Source organism: Vulpes vulpes, chromosome 12 (assembly GCF_048418805.1).
Source record: "Vulpes vulpes isolate BD-2025 chromosome 12, VulVul3, whole genome shotgun sequence".
NCBI classification, from domain to species: Eukaryota; Metazoa; Chordata; class Mammalia; order Carnivora; family Canidae; genus Vulpes; species Vulpes vulpes.
In genome coordinates this window covers 97241566-97255936 of record NC_132791.1, presented here as the reverse complement: position 1 = coordinate 97255936, position 14371 = coordinate 97241566, and the positions used below count along the sequence as shown (strand labels likewise).

Below are 14371 nucleotides of genomic sequence, written 5' to 3'. Positions count from 1 at the left end.
CTGTCGGCCTCGCCCTGGTCTCCGCGCCCGGGCCGGGGGGGTCGGGCTTGGGGCCGGGGGCCGGGATCCGAGGGCGGGGATCCGGGGGTCCGGGGGCGGGGACCGGGCTTGGGGGCCGGGGGCGGGGGCCGGGGGCGGGGGACCGGGGGGCGGGGAACCGGGGGGCGGGGGGGCCGGGGCCCAGGAGTCCGGGGTCCGGGGTGCCAGGGGCGGGGGGCCCGGGTCCAGGGGTCCGGGGACGGGGATCCGGGGGACCAGGGGCGGGGGGCCGGGGGCCGGGATCCGGGGTGCCAGGGGCGGGGGGGCCGGGGGCCGGGATCCGGGGTGCCAGGGGCGGGGGGGCCGGGGGCGGGGATCCGGGGTGCCAGGGGCGGGGGTCCCCCGCGCGTCCCCGCCCCGCGTCCCCCGCGCATTCCAGCCGTGCCACAGCGGGGACGCGCGCCCCTTGGGACCTTGGCGGGCAGCCAAGCGGTCGCTCCCCCAAAACAGGGGGATCCCCCCACTGCTGAGACGTGGGACGAACCGGTGGCGGGGAAAGCAGTCTCCTCGGAAGGAGCCCCCCCCCCCCCCCCCCGGAAGCTTCTAGCCCTTTGAAAGTCTGGGATTTGGGAAGTGAACTGGGGAAGCTGCCCACGTTGGAAACCGGGATTGTAGCAGCCCTGACTCACAGCCTCCTAATCCTCAGGCTGTTCCTAATTGGAAGATGATTTCAAGCGATAGTTTGAGATTGGAAGTTAGTTCCAGAAGTGACTCAGGTGACCTCACATGGCCCTGGGCAGGGTGGGAGAGCCAGGCCCGGGGCCCTCCAGGCTTTGCAGAGTTCTAGAAAGCACCGAGAGCCCAGGGAGGGCGCAGAAACCTCAGAGGTTGAGGGCAGGTTGCTGCTCACTTCACTCCATCCCGCCCGCACCCCAGGCCCCCCATCAGCACCAAGCGGCTGTATTCAGACTGTTCCAGTGACTTGCAGGTGCCCTATCTCACAGTTCACCATGTAGGCTTAGCTTTGCCTCCGTGTCCTGGGCAGAGTCCCCGTGGGCTGTGTAGATGGGACAAGGAGTGGTCCACGTTGGGCCTGCCAGGTGGGAGGCCCCACCAGTAAGTGTGGTGTGATGGATAGGCCGGGGCACTTAGCGCAGGCCCCGGGGTGCCTGACCTGAAGGAGCCAGCGGGGCTGCCCTCCACCTTCCTCAACAAAGCCCCTTTGAGGCCTCCCCCGCAGCCACCCTCCCAGGACACACACCCTTTTTCTCTCTCCGCCACTGAGCTGAACAGCCATCCCTAGTACTTCAAAGGCCAGAATTAAGGTGCTTTTATGGTTTCTGTTAAATCTTTCCTAGAAACAATCAGATCTTGGGTCCCCTGTTGCCAAGGAGACCTAACTTTGTGAAGCTGCCCCTCAGTCTGTGCCAGGCATTCCTGGTCACTAAAGAGAGGAAAGTATTTTCCTATCAGTCATGTTTCTTTGAAGAGACCCAGAACCAGAGAAAACTAAAAGTAACACCTGCCCCAAAGCCACTAATGATTACAGAAATTCAGACTAAAACACAATGAATTGCTATTTTTTAATCCATTGCATCGATACAGATTTCTAAAAATCAGTTAAAAATTATCCCAAATCTGGAAAGAAGGCAAAAAGGATGGTTACCCTCGCAATGCATGTCCTTTCAAAGTTATTGGGCATTGTTTTTAAGCCCAAGGATTACTTCATTTTCTAGGAGGATGTACCATTGCTTGATGTTGCTATTTAGTATTAATGAAGGCCTAAGACCCTGTAAGGTTATAGATTAACGTGTAGATCTGTGCTTGATAGAAATGCAAATAATTTTTGCCCCAGAGAAGAGATAACTTCTCAGGTTATCATTTTAGTGCCCTGTAGGACATTAACCATTTTTATATCTAGTCTAGCAGTCTTATTTTAACATATTGTAAGGACTACATAAACCTGTTACCCCAAATGGTCTTTGAATCAGCTTTTTCATCTTACAAATTTTCTCATTAGTTAACGAGGAGGAAAAAATTTCTGACACATGTGCCTGCCATATTTGTAGAAACATTTGAGAATCAGGCTCTTGAAAATTATACTTGGACAAGTCTGACAACAAGAGTTTTTGCAAGATTATGGAGAGGCAGGTATCCTCATACGCTGCTGTTGGGTGCATCAGTTGGAGCAGGCTCTTTGGAAGGCAGTTTGGCAGTAGTCGTTAAAATTGAAAATGTGGGGACGCCTGGGTGGCTCCATGCTCAGCAGTTGAGTGTCTACCTTTGGCTCAGGGCATGATCCCGGGGTTCCGGGTTCCAGTCCCATATCAGCCTCCTTGCGGGGAGCCTGCTTCTCCCTCTGCCTGTGTCTCTGCTTCTTTCTGTGTGTCTCTCATGAATAGATAAATAAAACCTTTTTTAAAAAATGAAAATGTGGATCGCTTGTCACCCAACAATCCCTAGGATTCAATCCTAGAGAAGCATTTCCACATAGGCACCAAGACAAAGGTATCAAGACACTCATCGTTGCAATGTTTTGCCATAGTAAGAAATTGGAGAGAACTTCAATGTTCATTAAAAGTGGGATGAATAAATTATGATACTCAATGGATCGAGTCCATTGCCACAAAAATGGATCGATTATAAAAGTATGGATAGAGCTCAGAAACAACATGACCGATGGGTATAGTGTAGTAATAAAGTTATGTATAACAAAATACTAGATTTGGAAGGGTACCTGCCAAATTCATAAAGGCACCTTTGGGGTGGTGAACGAGTCCAGAGGGGAGGGTGTCAGGAACATTTACCTATAATGTTCTTACATACGTTTCTGATCACATGAATGTGCACACTGTGTAACTTAAAAGAGACATGGGCGCTGTGGAGGGTAGAAGTACACGGCCAGAGTGCCCCCAAGTGCTCACTTCTGGGTGCTGGGAATAATCACTCATGAGACTTCCTTCTTTTTTTTTCTTTTTTAAGATTTTGTTTTATTTATTTGAGACAGAGAGAGCACAAGGGAGGGGAGGGGCAGAAGCAGAGGGAGGAGAAGCAGGCTCCCAGCTAAGCAGGGAGCCCAATGTGAGGCTCCATCCCAGGACCCCGAGACCATGACCTGAGCTGAAGGCAGACGCTTCACTGACTGAGCCACCCAGGCGCCCTGAGATTTCCTTCTTAGTATTTTTCTGTTACTTAAATATTTGATGATGATGATGATGATGATGATGGTGATGAAAAAAAAAAAAAAAACTCTGAAATATGCAGCAGAATTTCTGACTCCTGGTCATGCCCAGACACTGAGTGACTCCAGCTATTTACTCTCCGATGTCTCATTTGAACGTTCTTGGCCTGGGTTTTCCTTTCTGCGCATTAGGAATCATAGACAAGAAGTTTTGAGAAGCCCGAGCCTGCCGCAAGGACACAAAAGGTGGCAGATGGCAGAGACTGTGCTGCGAACACCTCTGAGGGCCTGTGGGATAGAAACGTCAGGACCAGATCCACAGGAGCAGAGCGGTCTTGGGCCGCAAATCTAGCTGAGGAGCCGCTGGGGCCTGCACCTACCTAACAGGATGTGAAATGGAGAACAAAGAGAAGCTCTCTGGGTCACCTGTCCGTCTTCCAAGCCTGGGGTAGAGTTACACAGGTGCAGCGGAGGAAGAGCCCTGTGGAGGTCAGAGCCTTGGAAACCAGATACTTCAATCCGATTAATAAGAGCAAATGAAATTCCAAGGCCTTTGCTTTTGAAGGGATGTTTGTCTCTCTGTCCTGCAGTTGTTTGGTGTGGGCTTGTTGTTTTGTTTTGCTTTGCTTTGCTGTAAGCTCTGTCTTTTCTCCCTAGTCCTCGTGGTCAACAGCCTGTGCAAAAGTTGGAAGCCGCTTCTCCAGGTGCCCACCCCCCCGCCGTACCCCACTCCATTTGCATCCAGCAGCACCACGGAAAGCAGGGAAGCGAGCCGGGAGTGGGGGAGGCTGTCCCAGCCCCAGGGCAGCCCTAACCCCACGGGCTTTGCCATTTGTATCCCCCTCTCCCCACTCTCTGCCTCCACCAATTTGCAAAATTACAGCTCAAGAGGCGTTTTTCATCATTACCTGTGCTTGGGATGCATTTAAGGAACTATTCATATCCACACCAGGATTTACTGTTGGGTTCCAGCTCACCGGTTGCAGACCCGGGAAGGTAATTTGGTGAGCATCTGCAGACCACAGCTCTTCTCTGTTTGTCTTTAAAAGAAGAGCAGTGAGGGACGCCTGGGTGGCTCAGCAGTTGAGTGGCTGCCTTTGGCTCAGTTCCTGGGATTGAATCTCACATGGGGTCCCCGCAGGGAGCCTGCTTCTCCCTCTGTGTCTCTGCCTTTCTCTGCGTGTCTCTCATGAATAAATAAATAAAATCTAAAAAAAAATAAATAAATAAAAGAAAAAAAAAGAAAAGAAAAGCAATGAGAGGCCCTACAGCTGTGAACAGTGCAGCATGTTAACTGCTCTGATCCTCCCTACAGCACCCGGGCATGGGGCATGAGGAGGATAATTGTCCCTTGGCCAATAAGGAAACTAAAGACTCCAACAGGATCTAAAGTGGTCCCAATCCATGGCTAGCCCCAAACTGAGGGCCTCCCTTGCTCATCCCACCAGCCTTGTCTGGCCTCCGACCGTCCGCATTGGCCTCTCTCCACTGTCTGCGGGTACTTCCACCCAACGCCTGCTCACGGGCCTGACAGGCCTTCCCCATGCCCCCCCCCCCGCCCCCAACCTGCCTTAGACTGCTGACTGCTGATTCCCACCCACCCTTTAGACCAGGCTTTCTCAAACCCTAATGTGCCTCTGGATTCTAGGGAAGCTTATTGAAAAGCCGATCCTGATTCATTAGGTCTGGATGGGCCTGAGAGTCTGCATCTCTGACAAATTCTCAAGAGATGCCAGCGCCCATGGTCTGTAGGATGCTCTGGGTAGCAAGGCTAATTCTAGCATAAACCAGACCAAGCGAGCCTGGGAAATGTCAGGAAACAACGTTGTATAGTCTCATAAGGCCTGCATTCATTCCTAATTGTAAGTAAACATTCATAATGATTTTCTGGAGAGAATGTAATCTCCACGGGGACAGGGAGGGGCTATCACTGTCTCATTCATATTTGCATGACGAATGCCCAACACAGAGCCAGGCATCTGATGAATGCTCACTAAATATCTGTGGAATGACTGAATGAGCCAGAGAGCCAACACCGTTCTTCCCACCAAAATGCCATCCCTTGATTTCCAACAATTAGACTTCTGGGAAGTTTCATAATTTATCATCAAACCCCAGGCATTGAACCATTTTTAAAAAGGGACAGGCTAAATCGTTCACAATGGGATTTTATTTTCTTCTGTGCACTTTTATGTTTTCCAAATGTCATGCGATAATCAGGCGTAACTTCAGTAAATCGAAGGTAATTTAAAAGTTCAAGTTCATCTAAGCAGATTCTTGTACGGTCTCACGGTCACTCCTCCTTTGTCACTGCAGATGCTCAGCTTGCTGTGCTCCTAGCATCTGGTTTCTGGCTACGAAGGAAGGTCGGACTGCAGGTGAGTACTGAGACTGACTCAGGTATCAAATCTCTCTGAATCGGTCCTTTTAATCCATTTATTCCCTCTCATCCTTGTTACCCCTGAGGGGTCCTAACCCTATTCCTATAGTGGCGAAGGCAAAAAAGTCCCTCTATCTTTTGAGGTCTTCCAGCTGGACTAAGAATTAAATTACATGAGACAAATTAGCAAAAGAACCACTCCCCCAAGCTTTTATTAAATGTGCATGGAGGGGGAATCCTAGGGTGGTTCAGTGGTTGAGCACCTGCCTTCAGCCCAGGGTGTGATCCTGGAGTCCCTGGATTGAGTCCCACATCGGGCTCCCTGCATGGAGCCTGCTTCTCCCTCTGCCTATGTCTCTGCCTCTCTCTCTCTTGTCTCTCATGAATAAATAAAATCTTAAAAAAAAAATAAAAATAAATGCGTGTGGAAGCCCAATAACAAAATGGAGACCTAAAGAAATGACCACGCAGTCAGTTTTTGCACTTTTTTAGACAAAGAGACAATAAATGTGCAAGGAATTGACAGGACAAAGAAAACTTTGGGAGCTTCAATTAGTAAGAAATTCTTTTTTTTTTTTAAGATTTTATTTATTTATTTATTTATTTATTTATTTATTTATTTATTTGAGAGAGAGTGCATACAAGCATGCATTGGGGGAGAGCCAGAGAGAGGGAGAATCAGACTCCCTGCTGAATGCAAAGCCTGAGCTTGATCCCAGGATCCCAGGATTATGGCCTGAGCCAAAGTGAGACGCTTAACCAACTGAGCCACCCAGGCACTCCACAATTAGCAAGGTGTTCTTTTTTTTTTTTTCCTTTTAAGATTTCATTTATGTAGCCCAGAAGCTGCTCTATTGCCTGAACAAAGAACAGTCAAGACCCCAGGATTGCCCACCTTCAAGTTGGTCCATGGTGATTTGGATCTGGGGAAATTTCCCAGCAATGTGTAGTAATTGCTGCATGTCTGTACATATAGGCAAATAACCAATGTAGATTATTGGTGATCCCACTAGACTGACTTCATTGTCAAATAAAATAAGCTTTTAAGTAATTGAGTTTGGAGTATATTTACCACAAATGAGAATTTGGTATTAGAACAGTCTCTGGGCGCCCAGGTGGCTTAGTCGGTTAGGCATCTGCCTTCAGCTCAGATCATGATCTCCTGGTCTTGGATCGAGCCCACATCAGGCTGTCTGCTCAGCAGGGAGCCTGCTTCTCCCTCTTCCTCAGCTTCTCTACCCCCTTCTCCCCATTTGTGCTCTCTGCTTTCTCTCTTAAATAAATGAATAAAATCATTAAAAAAAAAAAAAAGGACAGTCTCATAAGCCACGCTTTTTGCCAACAGAGTGAACCGAGTATTGATAAGGTCACCTCTGATACAACAAAATAAATCTACATAATGAACATACAGAATAAGTTTTAGACCATTGGAAAGATTATGCACAAGATGTTAAATGGTATTCCAGAATTTTTGTTTATTTTCACAAGTGTAATAATGGTGTTTTGTAATAAAAATGTCCTTGTTTTTAGGCTCTATATGCCAAAGTCCTTGGTAATAACATGCCATAATATTAAAAATTAGCTTTCAGTTGGCCCCACAATAAATAGATGGATAGACGAAGTGAATGTAGCAAGATGTTAATAATTATTGAATCCAAGTAAAGGATTGCAGTCCTTTATTATACAATTTTATTCCTTTAACTTTTTCAAATACTTGAAAATTTTCACAAGAAAGAAATTAGAGAGGGAGGATATATTTTTATTTCTACTCCTTTATAGTATCCAGATAATCTAAATGTGATTTCAAATAAGTAAGTCATAAATTAACAAGAAGGGGGTGGGGGGGTCCTGTCTTCTGCCTTGAGAAACCATTTATTTCTGTTGATATTCTCAAAGTGATATTAAGGCTTAGATTCCGTATAAGCATCAGTGGGCAAGGATTTTTATCAAGCACATTAAAATCAGTCCTAGAGTAGTTCCTTTTTTTTTTTTTAAGATTGTATTTATTTATTTGTTCATGACAGACACAGAAAGAGAGAGGCAGAGACACAGGTAGAGGGACAAGTAGGCTCCCTGCAGGGAGCCCGACATGGGACTCGATCCTGGACCCCGGGATCACTCCCTGAGCCAAAGGCAGACACTCAACTGCTGAGCCACCCAGGCATCCCAGTTCCAGGGTAGTTCCTATTCAGTGCATTAAAAGTCAAGGAAAAAAAGCAAAATCAAACAATCCTGCATCTCGTGTGTAACTTACAGCTATGCACGAGGTGACAAAGAGTGTGGGGACAGCCATATTTCAAGGTTTCTCAGTCCTTAGTCCACCCAGTTTTTTTGCACACCCCATCACCATAGGACACAAGATTCCCCCAAAAAAATTAAGTCCAGGATACTGCATTTTATACCCTAGTTCCCCAAGTTAGGTATTCAACTAAATTTTAATAGAATCATTTCACCTGCTAGCTAAAGGGGACTTTAATGATTATTATTATTTCACTGTAGTGAGTTGGTTGTACAATTATTAATGCTGCTGAGGGTAAAGATACTGCCCTAAGCATCTTTCCTTTAGTTGAACGACATAACAGAGGGATTCCAGATTGGTCCCAGAGAAACATTTTTTGCTACAAGTGAATGAAAAGGAGAGTAAGGCACTTCAGGCTTATTCAGGAAATTTGGGGGAAAGATTTGGGCCAAGTTTACTCCATTCGATATCTGCTCCTATCTGTCTACCCAACATCTTGTCCATTTAGAGCCTTTTCGATCTAACACATCAGCCATCAGCCGTGCAGGTGAAGTGAGCAAGGTCTCCTAGTCAGGAAGACTCCTTGTGGAGTAGAGGTGCTTCTGAAAAGATTGGATTGACTCAGTGTCCATAAATTTGATTAGAATGAACAGGCATTTATAATAGGGTCTATATTTTTCCACTCAACCTCACCCACATACAGGGCCTTGTATTTGTCCCCAAGAGTGTGGCTGAGCACCAAGGACCTGCTCTATTCTGGGGGGAATTGTATGGTTCAGGTCATTCAAGGGAGGAAATGTGAGTCAGTCCTTGGGCTCAGACTCAGCAGATGTTTGGAGAAATGCGCATCCTACCACTGGCAGTGGCGGTGGAGGTGTCCGTGAGGGTCGTGGCCCAGGAGGACGTGTAGAACAACTCCTTATCACTCACAATCTGCAGGTGTGACTTGGCTTCCAAGCAGTAGTCTGTGCTGCCCTCCAGGTGATCCTTTCCACTCCCATTTTTTTTCTTCCCCACCATGGCCAAGAGCGCTCCTGCCACCATGTTCCCTGCCATAGACCCCAAGTGACTTAGACTCTTCCTTTCCTCCCCTTCCAGGGCATAATGTCTTGTCTCCCGCCCCTCTGTGCCTTTCCTTTTGGAATCTCAAGAGCATCATTCTGGGGTGGGAAACGCTTGTTTATTTCCCTTTGCCTTCTCCACACCATGACTCTAGCTTCTTGAGGGTTAGTCTAAGATATGGGGGAAAATTTACATCAAGATAATGTTTGGAGATATCTTCCTGCAAATCAAGAGAACTTTAGAGCGTCTCAGGTGATCTTCCTTTGTAAAGCAAATAATCACCTTCTAATTTTCTTTTTCTGCTTTTGTGCAGATTCATATTTTCATCCTGAGATTTGCTCAATGCAGGTATGGCCACATGGATGAAAGCCTCTGCTTTTACCCTTCTCTCCCTCTCTCTAGCTGGCCCCTCTCTAGCTACTTGAAAGTAGCAGCCCAAATTACTTACATGTCTGCCCAGTCCAAGAATTTCAGCTAATTGTCAAATTTCTCCTATACGTTACCTCATGACTGTGAAGACCTCAGCAATAGGGCTTAAGATCTGCCCAGGCATAAAGGATTTGGTGAACTGAAATCAGAATAAAGCTCAGGGCAACAGAACAAATGCCAGTGTCTTGGTTCAAGGAGTTGACTTTTACAGAAGTGAGTACATTTGTGTTAGTTGCTATGATGAATTGCTCTGACACTTACCCAGACAGGAAAATAATTGAAGTTTCTTTTCCCAAGGGCTCTTTAACTCAGACGTTCAAAATGACTTGGCTTCGGTTAGCCCAGAGCAGAAGTCATGAGACTTGAAAAAACAAGTAAGTACATTTTTATTTTTTATTTATTTATTTATTTATTTATTTTTTTAGTAAATACATTTTTAAAGAGACGGACAAGGCGCTGCTTCCGGACAAGGCACTGCTTCCCAAAAAGCCTCCAATTCAGGCCAATGATTGAAGAGGAGCTAAGAATAACTGAGATGTTTGCTTCCTCCTTACTTAGATTTATGTTAAGTTGTTATAACACTTGCATTAAACTCGCCAGTGAGAAGAGCACATGTGTGTGGGAAGTTTATGCTTGAGGGACTATCCACCACCCCAAATTACGTATATGCCAAAGAACCAAGGCTAGTTCTGAAGACCAAATTGGGCGACAGCTATAGTTTAGAAGCTAAGCAATCGCAGACTACTCGGCTAGGTTTGGGGTTTTGTTAATAACCTACTTTAAAGTGCAGCGGACCAGCATCCCCTTTGATTCTGATTATACTCCTACATCTCCAAGTTCAGTGTCAGCAGATAACGGAGCGATGGTAAGTGAGTGTTTCCCCGGCTTGCTGGTGCCCCGCATTCAGGAGACAGACTCAGTACAAAAGCAGCTGCCCTGGCAGGTCCACACGGCCCCTGGTCAGACCATGGCCCTGAGAGGGTGTCCCTGGAAGGCAGCGCCCCTGACCGTGCTGGCCCCCCGGGGGGGCTGTGTGGGCATGCCTGGGGCACAGGGCCAGGGCTTCCAGGGGAGCCACACACTTCACACCCGTAACCACATCCTCCCCTGAAATGTAAGCACAGTCTAGTCTTCAGAGGCCTTTATATCGTTTTATATCCAATGATAAGAGCTCTTGGTGATTAATTGGGCAGCTTTTGGTCGCTTCTGGGAAACAGATTTTGACATGTCATGAGTATTTTTCAAATGGATAGAAAATGGAGTCAATGGGATCCCTGAGTGGCTCAGTGCTTTGACGCCTGCCTTCGGCCCAGGGCGTGATCCCGGGGTCTTGGGATCGAGTCCCACGTTGGGCTCCCTGCATGGAGTCTGCTTCTCCCTCTGCCTGTGTCTCTCCCTCTGCCTGTGTCTCTGCCTCTCTCTCTCTCTCTCTCTCTCTGTGTGTGTGTGTCTCTCATGAATAAATAAAAAAATAAAACCTTAAAAAAAAAAGAGAGAGAGAAAAAAAAGAAAATGGAGTCAAGTTAACTCCAATGATTTTAAGACCCATGTTGAAGAAATGTAATTATGCCTCGAATGCAGCCACACGCACGCAGTTCAATTAGTTATTGTAACTTATTTCATTCCAAGTAGGTTCTGAAGTGGCTTCCAGCACAATGAACAAAAGAATGATATTAGTAGTTAAACTAGAAAATTAGGCAGAAATGGAGCATATCTGAATTATTTCACTTCCCTATTGCTCTGGCCCTTCATTTTGGTTCATGAGGTATAAGGGTGATTGTTCAGGGAAAAATGACTCTGAATCTGGGAACACCCTGTTCCAGCTAGAGGCTTCAGGAAGGCAAATAGGACTAAGTGTATTATTCAGGCCATTTAACTGTCACATACAAATACGGAATTAAAAGCATTTTAATAAGGTGGGTGAAAAAACTTACACATTATCCCAGATTATCCCAAATCAGATACTCCATGGTATAGGAAGCTTGCACTGTCTTCTTGCAGCCCGAACACCTCCCACCCGCAGGGTTTATTCCTCAACAGCTGGACCTCCACTCTGAACTGGCTCCTGTATGGTAGGCACTTCCAGGGGCCCTTAAATCAAAGAAAGGACTAATCTTGAATTCTGTTAGTGGGGGGAGTGAGCAGGAAAGAGGTAAGAGTGGGAGGGTCCTCTTGATCCAGTATGTGGTGGTCTCCTGGGTTCTTCAGAACAACAAAATGGCAGGAAAATACTTAAGGATTTGTTTCTATGTGGATGTGGTATGAATAAGCACACTTCCTAAGGAAATGAAACTTCTAAGCACCTCCGTCACTTTATTGGTGATCTTAAGAGAAGGGTTTTTTTGGTTTTTCTGTTTGCTTGTTTGTTTTTCAGTTTCCTGGTTATAGATCCAGGTTCAAAACCTATGATGATTTACCCAATTAAGCAGGTTTTTTTTTTTTAATTCTTTTCACTCCTCCAATTTAATTTCTTAAAATATATTGACCCAGCCCTCACCTCTCCCTGTGAAAGTCCTTCATCATCCACATTCCCATCCTTTTACCACTCATTCATTCCCTCATTCCACAGATTTTGTTTTTATTGCCAGGTGGTAAACCAAGTGAGAAGAGCTCCAATGCAAGTGTTGAATCCTTCCCTAGTTTTGGCTGCTTCTTTATGAAAGATAAACGATTCCTCTGGGCCCTGAGAAGTCCTCAGGTGGCTTTTCATTTATCTTTTTTATTTTTTATTTTTATTTATTTATTTTCATTTATCTTTTTTAAATTGACATTTGTTAGCCTAAGAGATCACGAATCCCCGGCTCTTGGGGACTAGGGGAAAGGAAAGTTGGTATTCCAGAAGCTGATCATCTGGTACATCTGATAAGTTCATATATCAGTTTTTAACTCCATCACAGTTTAATTTTCAAGGAGAAATCTGTGGTATAACATAAGCCATACCTGCCTCATCCCTGACTGCAATCCCCGTGAACCCTTTAGGATGCTGTTTCGCCTAGAAAATCTTCATCAGGCTAGAAAATCTTCAGTCCAGGACAGTTCTGGGCTAATCAGATACTAAAGAATCTTTACAAACAGGCTTGGAAATCACATAGTCTTATTTTGAATTAGCTTGAAGAAGACTGTTTTCCTAAACTAATCTCATCTGGATCTACAAGGACGAGATAAACAATGTCCATAGAAATTTGTTTTTTAACAAATAGGTTTCCAATATTCCCCCAAATATTAAAACATTCACTGTGTTGATAGTCAGTTACTCATTCTCCATATATTCTGTGAAGAGAACAGCCTAATTTTTGGTATGCTAGGATAGGTATGTCATCTCCAGATAGATATTTCTTGATTTGTTTTTCAGAGTAGATTTAGAATTATCTGTGTAAGGGGAGTCATATGTTTTTATTTAAATTACTAAACAAATTCAACACATTTAGAGTAACCTGCTTTTGTTTTCATTATGTGGTAACTTGCAGTAAATCCTGTAGAAAAATTAAAACTGCTATTTGGTCATTATATGGTACGTGCCTTACATCTCTTTTACATGGTTCCTAATGGTTAATTTTTTAATTTTTTTTTTTTATTTATTTATGATAGTCACAGAGAGAGAGAGAGAGAGAGAGAGGCAGAGACACAGGCAGAGGGAGAAGCAGGCTCCACGCACCGGGAGCCCGATGTGGGATTCGATCCCGGGTCTCCAGGATCGCGCCCTGGGCCAAAGGCAGGCGCCAAACCGCTGCGCCACCCAGGGATCCCCACCTAATGGTTAATTTTTAACAGAGTTCTGTGCTGGAAGTCTTTATCTAAACTAAATAAAGGGATGATTACTTAGAAATCTTGCTGTCAATCAATGTTATGTACAAGGAAATAAAGTTTGATTGTTAAAAAAAAAAAAAAAAGATGCTGTTTCGCATTTAGTAGGTCACCATGCTATCCTTACCTTCTATAGACTGCTACCTGGAAAATGAGGATTGGGATTTTTTTCTACACCACCCCCCGCCCCCGGCCCCAGACATCAGACCATTTATTTCTGCATCAATTTTCTCACTCATTTTAAGACACAGGTTCCCCGTGGTAATGAGCTCACTTCCAGATTGAGTTTACATTTTGAGAGGCTCCCATGTTGGACCTCACTGGAAAACTTAAAACAGCACATTAGATTTGTCCTAGCAAATTGTCTCGTGTTCTCTTTATCACATTCACATACACATTTCTAGTCCCGAAATTAGGCAGCCTGTGGACTAGGGAAAAACTCATCAACGAGAGAAGCTATGGCTACGCGTAACTTTCTGAATAGCAATGTCCCAAACTTCCCATTTCATTCTTCTGATGACAAGAGTTATCACCATGTGGCATACTTCTGCTGTAAGAATTTTTGATGAGATATGCTAATAATTTGTAGCAGTTAAGAGCATTGTGTCTGAAAGGGAGAGATATGAAAACACAATGAAATCTAACAACAGGTTGAGAGTAGCCATGCCCAACCTCGAGGGATAAAGATGAAAATAAGAAAATAATCACTTCTAAAAAAAAAGAAAGAAAGAAAGAAAATAATCATTTCTTTCTTTCCCCTGCTTTTCACTTTAGTGCTGCAGGTCCTGGGCCTCATCAGCAGCCAGGCGGGGCCTGATTTGCACTTGAGGTCCCAGACAGAGGCCCCCACCCATGCTCTGCAGAGCCAGCCAGGGCCCGGACTGGAGGGATCATCTCACAGGGGCATTTTTTTTTTTTTAAGATTTGATTTATTTATTCATGAGAAACACAGAGAGAGGCAGAGACACAGGCAGAGAGAGAAGCAGGCTCCATGCGGGGGGCCCAATGTGGGACTCAATCCCAGGACCCCGGGATCACACCCCTGGGTGATCCTCCACCACAGAGCCCCCCAGGTGTCCCCATGGGGGCAATTCTGAACCTGCCACAGCTTTTCTTTAAGTAAAAGAAAGGCCTCAGGATGACTTTCGTTCTATTTTTCATTACTTCCCAGACTAATACAGACACACTGTATTTGCATAACATATTTTTGGTCCGCTCTGGGACCCCATCTCCGGCTTCCTGAATATGTATTTTAGTCTGTGTGATATCTGAGAGCTGAGTCTCTAATCTCATTACC

General features: G+C 45.5%; 1 long non-coding RNA gene across 1 annotated transcript; it reads left to right on the top strand.

Moving 5' to 3' along the window:
• Nucleotides 1–4904: 4904 nt before the first annotated feature.
• On the top strand, nt 4905–12823 carry LOC140594651 (uncharacterized). Its single transcript, XR_011995721.1, has 3 exons — nt 4905–5538; nt 9155–9189; nt 9696–12823. It is a non-coding gene; the product is annotated as an uncharacterized lncRNA (long non-coding RNA).
• The last annotated feature ends 1548 nt before the right edge of the window (nt 12824–14371 follow it).